At 43.2% G+C, this 7,876-nt stretch overlaps 1 pseudogene; it reads left to right on the top strand.

The window, feature by feature from the left end:
* The first annotated feature begins 6,841 nt into the window (after window positions 1-6,841).
* LOC102768953 lies at window positions 6,842-7,576 on the top strand (annotated as a pseudogene).
* Window positions 7,577-7,876: the final 300 nt, after the last annotated feature.

Raw genomic sequence — 7,876 nt, 5'->3', positions numbered from 1 at the left:
GGGATTTATTTATCTTCTATAATTGAAACTTTGTAGCCTTGAGCAGAGCCAGGCGGGAAGCTTGGCTTCCTCCATTGCAAGGGGCAACCCAAGCCTCCTGCTTGCTCCAGTTCCATGGCTGTCTGCCATCTTAGTTGGATTAATGTGCATATTCACTCCTGATTGGCTAGTGGGCGTGGCTTCAGCATAACAGAGGGATGGTTAATTTGCATGTTTGTCTTTTATTATATAGGAGTAGAGGCCTGGTGCAAAAAAATTTGTGGGAAAAGCAGTTGTCTCTAGGACTCGGGCTAACAGCCCCCCAGCGGGGACCCTCACCCCATGGGGGTGTGGCCAGCCTGGGTGAGGGGCTGATGGCCGTTTTCAGGCTGGCCACAGCCAAGGGCTTGAAGCAGGTATCTGGGATTCATTTAACTTCTATAATTGAAACTTTGTAGCCTTGAGCGGAGTGCAGGGCCAGCAGGGCAGGCGGGAAGCTTGGCTTCCTCCATTGCCGGGGGCAATGCTCCAGCTCCATAGCCACTGCCATCTTAGTTAGGTTAATTTGCAGATTTGCTCCTGATTGGCTGGTGGGCGTGGTTTGTGGGTATAGCAGATGGTACAGTCAATTTGCATGTTTCTCTTTTATTAGATTAGACTAGAGGCCCGATGCACGAAATTCATGCATGGGGGAGGGGGACCCCTCAGCCCAGCCTGCACCCTCTTCCAATCTGGGACCCCTTGGGGGATGTTGGACATTCTTAGCGCTGCCGTGGAGGTGGGAGAGGCTCCTGCCACTGCCACTGTGCTAGCCAACTGTGAGCCCAACTTCTGGCTGAGCAGTGCTCCCCCTATGGGAGCGCACTGACCACTAAGGGGCAGCTCCTGCATTGAGCATCTGCCCCCTGGTGGTCAGTGCGCATCACAGCAACCAGTCATTCCACCATCAGGCCGAAACCGGCTCTCTGACATCCCCTGAGGGGTCCCGGATTGCAAGAGGGCACAGGCCAGGCCAAGGGACTCCTACTGAGTGCATGAATTTTGTGCACTGGGGAGGGATGCAGGAAGTTGGCCGGCTGGGGAGGGACTGCGGGAGGGCTCCAGGGCGTTTCCGGCCTGTCTCATTCAGTCCCGATCTGCCAGATCCTAGCAGCAAGCTAACCTACTGGTTGGAGCATCTGCCCCGTGATTGTCAGTGTAAGTCATAGTGAGCAGTTGAGAAGCCTTAGCATACATTAGCATATGCTTTGATTGGTTGAACGGACAACTGGATGACCGGACACCTAGCATATTAGGCTTTTATTATATAGGATCATTATCAACTATAGTGACTATGTTATACTTTAGATCTTAAGAGCTTATTCATTTTATAACTGAAAATTTGTATCCTTTTACCAACCTCTCCCCCTTCTCCCACTTCTCAAATCCTGGTAACCACCAATCAATCTAGTCTCTGTTTCTATGACTGATAATATCACATCCATTATTACCCATTCATCTATTGATGGACACTTAAGTTCTTTCCATACCTTGACTATTGTGAATAACGTTGTGATAAACATGGGACTATAGAAATCTCTTCAAGATAATGATTTTGTTTTCTTTGGATCAAGCTCACACTTTTGAAAAGAACCACACAGAGAAATGGAAGCCAGACCTGTTCACTACCCACTATGGTTCCCCACAAGTTTGTGAAAAACAGTGGTTCACGGTAGCAGTGGGCTATGTCACTATGTAATAATCACTGAGAACAAAAACAGAAGTAGACAGAATGGTATAGACATTCTGAATTCAAGATAGAACACCCACATAAAAAGCTTGGCTTCTTCTCCCAGATCCCTCCCACACAAGATGGACTTCCTCCAGCTTCAGCCAATTCAGTGGCCAGAAATGGCCAGTGAACCTCATTACATGACTGACTACATCCAGGAGAACTGACTCATTAGGGAGATGTGTAAGGCCTTTCTGTGGTCAAAGAGTCTCACAAATCAAGCCAAACACTTTGCAGGACAGTCTCATTTTCTGAAGAAAGACATTTTGCAAACTTATTTTTTCTCCTTTTGAGGTCTGTTTTCTAAATTTGGCTTCCAGAGTCACTCTCAGGTTCTGTGTGGTTAATTTCTTTTCCTCCAAGGATTTTTCAAGCAAGGCACTAGGTAGAAAACAGATATTGAGAATCTGAGAATATTAGCACTGGGAAGGACTTTAGCATCACTGTGGCCCAATGCCCTCCTTTCACAGAGGAAGACATAGAGACCATAGAGATTATTTTATTTGCTCAGGGTCACATAGCACTAGTGCTCTTTTGTCTGCATTTTAAAATCCTGGCTCTACCCCTACTGGAATGTGGGCTGGGGCAAGTCACTTCACCTTTGTGAGCATTAGTTTCCTTCTCCAATACAACTGGGTAATAGCCCTCGCTCTTAGGGGTTTTGTGAGGATTCAGTACCTGACACAGAGTAACTGGCTGAGTGTGGGCAGTGGACGCAAACTGCCTACCTCTGAATTCCAGTTCTGCCACTTGCATAAGTGATATTTGGCCTAATTACTTCACTTTCTGTCTTGGTTTGCTCAACTGAATAAAATGAGTAAAGCGATCATAGTTCCTACTTTATCAAAATTGTTGTGAGTCTTAAATAAAATAATATATATAGCCCACTTAGAATAATGCTTGGCACATCTTAGCTATTATTAGTCTGACTAGAATAACCAATTTTCTTAGTTTCAGTAGCCATACTTTACCCCAAATTCAGCAGTTTTAAAACTACCCATTTTCAAAGGTTTTGAACACATGCTGAAATTCTTAAGGGTAGAACCTGATGTCCTACTTTAGATTTAAAAAAAAAAAAAAGTCACATCACTGGTAGTCCCAGCTCCCAATTAAGAGAGGACCTGATTCAATAATTTATGGCCTACAGCTATGTCAGGAGTCCAAGAGCTTCCACTTCCACTGCCTGAAAAGGGCAGCAGCCCCTCTGTCTGAGTTGTTCCATCTGGGATAATAATATTTATTTCTTTGGAAAGGGCTTTGAGACCTTTGGATGAAAAGTGCTATGTGAGCACAAATTGTTATCTCTTTTCCAGATATCACTTTTAGATACAAATCCAGAAGCTCCCGAAAATAGACAGCAGCAGAAGTACAATCTGTACATAGACAGATCTGTCCTGAGTATCATAATCAGATAACACACTCATGCTCATGCCATCATCAGTTTCCTTTTACATGTCATTGCATATCTGATTTGGATTGAGAAAAAAATAAGATGTCCTCAAGCTGGATTTTTGGTGTCTAACATTTAAAGACTTTCCTCCCTCTGTTTTCCTGATTTGTGTATTTGGAATCCTCTCCTGAGGTCAACAGGAACTTTGAGGTTGATTCAACTCTGGGGGCGTGAAGCAGGACGAGAAGAAGAAATTATTCTCTGATTCCTAAACCCTCCTCTCTCTCCTCTCTCTTCTCACAGTCTCTTCTCCCTTCTCTCTCCTTGTGTATCCAATTCAATCTTGTTGCTATCTCATAATTTCTAGTTTATGTGCGTTCTTTTTCATTTGCTTCCTAGACACTTACACTATCAGCCACGGTCAAAAAATTTTAAGACTTTCCTTTTCCTGCATTTGTTCTTACAATTCATAAATTTATTTATTCATTCAACAAAAAAGAATTTATTGAAAACCTACTATGCATACTGACACAGATGCTAAAGAAATAAAAGTCATGGTTCCTGCTAGAGCTAAAATCTAGGCAAAATTAGAGTTGGGAGCTATTACTAGTTGAGCTAGTGCCTGCCCTGGACCTCTCACTCACCCTCAATACTTTTTTCCCCCGTAAATATCATCTCTCCCATTTGCCTCTCAGACTCAGTGTCTCACTGTCCTCTCAGCTCTCCCAATTATGAGAGCATAAAACATGAGAGCTCTGCAAATACTAGGTCCTCAATGCCTTAGTTTCTAAGACATTCCAAAATGAAGTTATTTATTCCAAAAGTAGTTTTATTCATTCTTTCTTTTAAAGAATCCATTTGATTTATATTTATTTTGTGGTTTATCACTCTGAAACTATTTTTAGTGCCTACTCTGGACCAAGCTTTTTATACCAGATGCTGAGAATGCAAGAGCAAATAAGACATATGAGGCCTCCCTCTTGAAGAGCTTACACTCTTAAAGGCAGACAGACACAAAAAAGGAAATGAATACATACAACATTTCAGTAAGAGAAAGGAAGAAAGCATGTGTATGATTAGATTGAAAGTGACTAGGACAGAATGACACTGACACGGATGGTCTCTCTAAGGAGGCAATATTTGAGCTGAGGTCTGAAGGATGAAGAGGAGTTAGCCACACAAATCTGGGAGTAGAACATTTGAGGCAGAGAAAAGAATTCCAAGAGAGGGCCTGAGGCAATATCAAACTAGACATCAAAGTAAGGAAAAAAGGACAGTGAGGTTGGAGATTGTTATAACAAGGGGAAAGATTGGCATGGAATGGGATTAGGGAGATAAGTAAAGATCAGATTTATGCTTTGCCTTGCAAGCTATGGCAAGTTTGGATTGTATTCCAAATACAATGGGAAGTCACTGGAGGATTTAAGTAGAAGAATGATTAAGGTCTGGTTTATATTTAAAAGAGATCAGCCTTGGCTGGTGTTCTCAGTGGTTAGAGTGTCTACCCTGGCACTGAAGGTTCAATTCTCTGTCAAGGGCACATACCTTAGTTGAAGGTTCCATCCCTGGCCCCTGAAGTGGTGGGTTCAGGAGGCAACCAATCTATCGATGTGTTTCTCTCCCGTCTCCTCTCCCCACCCCCACCCTCTCCTAGTACAAAAGTGGAAGCAAAGAGAGCAGTTAGGAAGCTGTTATAGTAGTCTGGGCAGGAGGTGACAGTGACTTAGACTGAGGTAGTGGCACTGGAGAGGAAGAAGAATAAGTAGAATTCAAGGTATAATTTGAAGATGGAACTAACCAACCAAGATTGGATCAAGTGGGTAAAGGAAGTAGAGTGATCAACGATGACTCAATTTTTTATTTGAGCAACTGGACAGATGATGAAAACATTCACTGAAATGGAAAACTTAGTAACATAATGAGGCTAGGGGTTATAGGAAATTCCATTTTTGACATGCTAATACTAAGATACCTATAAATGGAAATTTAAGTACCTGCTGGAGATGTAAATCTAGACTTCAAAGGAGAGGTCAGAGATAGAGGTCTAAATTTGGGAGTCAACATATAGATATTTAAAACTATGAAACTAGATAAGATGATGAAAAGAGAAAGTTGATAAGAAAGAGGATCTAGAACAGCACTGTCCAATAGAAATATATGTGAGCCATATATGTAATTTTGAATTTTCTAGTAGCCACATCAAAAAGGTAAAAAGAGGCCCAGCTGGCATGGCTCAGTGGTTGAGCATTGACCTATGAACCAGGAGGTCACAATTCGATTCCTGGTCAGAGCACATGCCCAGGTTATAGGCTCAATCCCCAGTGTGGGGCATGCAGGAGGCAGCTGATCAATGATTCTCTCTCATCATTGATGTTTTTATCTCTCTCTCCCTCTCCTTTCCTCTCTGAAATCAATAAAAAAATATTTTTAAAAGGGTAAAAGAAACAGATGGAATGAATTTTAATAATACAATATATCCAAATATTATTTCAAAATATAATCATATGAAAATTTTAATGAGATATTTTCTATTCTTTTTAAAATATATTTTATTGATTTTGAGAGAGAGAGAAAGGGAGAGGGAGAAAGAGAGAGAAACATCGATGTGAGAATGAAACATCGATTGCCTACTACATGCCTTCTACCAGGAATTGAGCCTGCAACCTGGACATGTGACCTGTCCAGGAATTGAACCAAGAACCTTTTGGTGCATAGAACAATGCCCAACCAATTGAGCTACACTAATCAGAGGTTATATCCTTTTTTTGAAACTAAATCTTTGAAACTCAGAGTTTATTTTATGCTTACAGCATATCTCATTTCAGACTTAGGCACATTTCAAGTACTCAACTACTCATGTACGGTGCAAGTCTAGAACTTAACCTTGGATCAACCCAACATTTACAGATTGAATAAAGGAGGAGGAGTCAGGAAAGGAGACTGAGAAAATGGTATTGTGGAAGCCAAGAAAAGAAAGCATTTTAAAAAGAGACTGGTGAAGAGGAAGGGAGAAAAAGAGAGAGAAACATTGATGGGAGAGAGAGAAACATCCATCAGTTGGCTCCTAGAGAAAAAAAGAAAAACTACTTCAAGAATCAGCACTACCAAAATTCTGTATCTTGGCTTTTGAACTATAAGCATACCTGTTTCATACCTGCCTTGCAATCTGGCTGAGATTAAGAGGAGGGCCAGGTGTGGACCTTGGCTGGACAATGTCTTTAAAATTCCTTTCCTGAGAAGACAGCCCTTGCTATTGCAAATGAGATGTGATACCACTAACTACTCATAACTTCAATGTGCCTGGTTGTCCTCTGTCTTTGTAATCTTGACAATAACAAAATCCTTAATAGGAGTTGTGCCCCTCCAGGGTGAAAACCAGCTGCCAGCAAAGAGAGAGAGAAAGAGAGAAAGAGAGAGAGAGAGAGAGAGAGAGAGAGAGAGAGAGAGAGAGAGAGAGAGAGAGACTGGTCAACTGTGTTCAGTGTTTAAAAGAGACTGAGTAAGATGAGAAAGAGCAATAAAATTCAGCAACATGTAGGTCACTGATGATCTTGACTAAAGCTGTTTCAGTGGAATGATAGCTTCCTGGAAGGAGGCCCGAATGGAGCCACTGTAAGGTAAGGAAGTGGCAGCAGCCAGTACAAACAACTTCTCCAAAAGGTTTTCTGTGCTGTGCCGGAAGTGGTGGGTGGCCCAACTCCATGGCGGTGGCTGCTGTTGGGGTGCAGTGGGGCAGTGATTGAGCTGGTGCCTGGCCCCTGGCCCCTGGCCTGGCCTCCAGGCTCTGCACCCTTGATGCTGCTCAGGTGCTGACCCCGCCCAGCCAGGACAATAGTGAAGTATTTCCTGGGCCACAGCCTGTTCTGGAGTTCCTGGGACCAAGTGTTCGCTGCCTCTGGCAGCGGTACCTGAATCCCTATAGTACACATGTCTTGACGGAAGACATAGTGCATCGGGAGGTAACCCCTGACCAGAAGCTCCTGTCCCAGAGACTCCTGACCAAGACCAACAGGATGCCCTGCTGGGCCCAGTGACTATTTCCTGCCAATGCTGCTCACTCAGTGTACATTCTGGAGGATTCTATTGTGGACCCACAGAACCAGACCATGACCACCTTCACTTGGAACATCAACCACGCCCGGCGGATGGTGGTGGAGGAACGATGTGTTCACTGTGTGAACTCTGATGACGGCGGCTGGACCGAAATCCACGGGGAAGCTTGGGTCTCCTCTAGCTTATTAGGCGTCTCCAGAGCTGTCCAGGAATTTGGTCTCGCTCGGTTCAAAAGCAATATAACCAAGTCAATGAAGGGTTTTCAGACCTGTTATCCATGTCTGGGCCAGGCCTGCTTCTTCTTGCATTGCATAGCTGAGAAGAAATTTGCCCAGGGTCACGGACAGCATTCAGGCAAAGTGGTCATAAACACTAGACTGTAAGCTTCATGAGGGCAGGGACCTTCGTTTTGTTCTCTGCTGTGTCCCAAGTATCTGGAACAATATCTAGCTCATAATAGACACTCAATAAATATTTGTTGAATTAAAAAAAAAGTTTTGCTATGCTGAAGAAAAGACAAAAGAAGTACTAGTTGGAGGTGGACGTGGTCAAGGGAGGGTTTTTACCCAAACTGGAAATGCTAGAGCATGCTTGTATGCTAATGGGAATGTTCAATGAGAAGGAAGGAAGTACTGTGGGAGAAAAGAGATAAATGAAGAGGGAAGCCCTTCAAAAGACAAGAG

This window comes from Myotis davidii, unplaced genomic scaffold (assembly GCF_000327345.1).
Source record: "Myotis davidii unplaced genomic scaffold, ASM32734v1 scaffold545, whole genome shotgun sequence".
NCBI classification, from domain to species: Eukaryota; Metazoa; Chordata; class Mammalia; order Chiroptera; family Vespertilionidae; genus Myotis; species Myotis davidii.
Note: the sequence above shows the minus strand (reverse complement) of the source record. Positions and strands in the feature narration are given on the sequence as shown.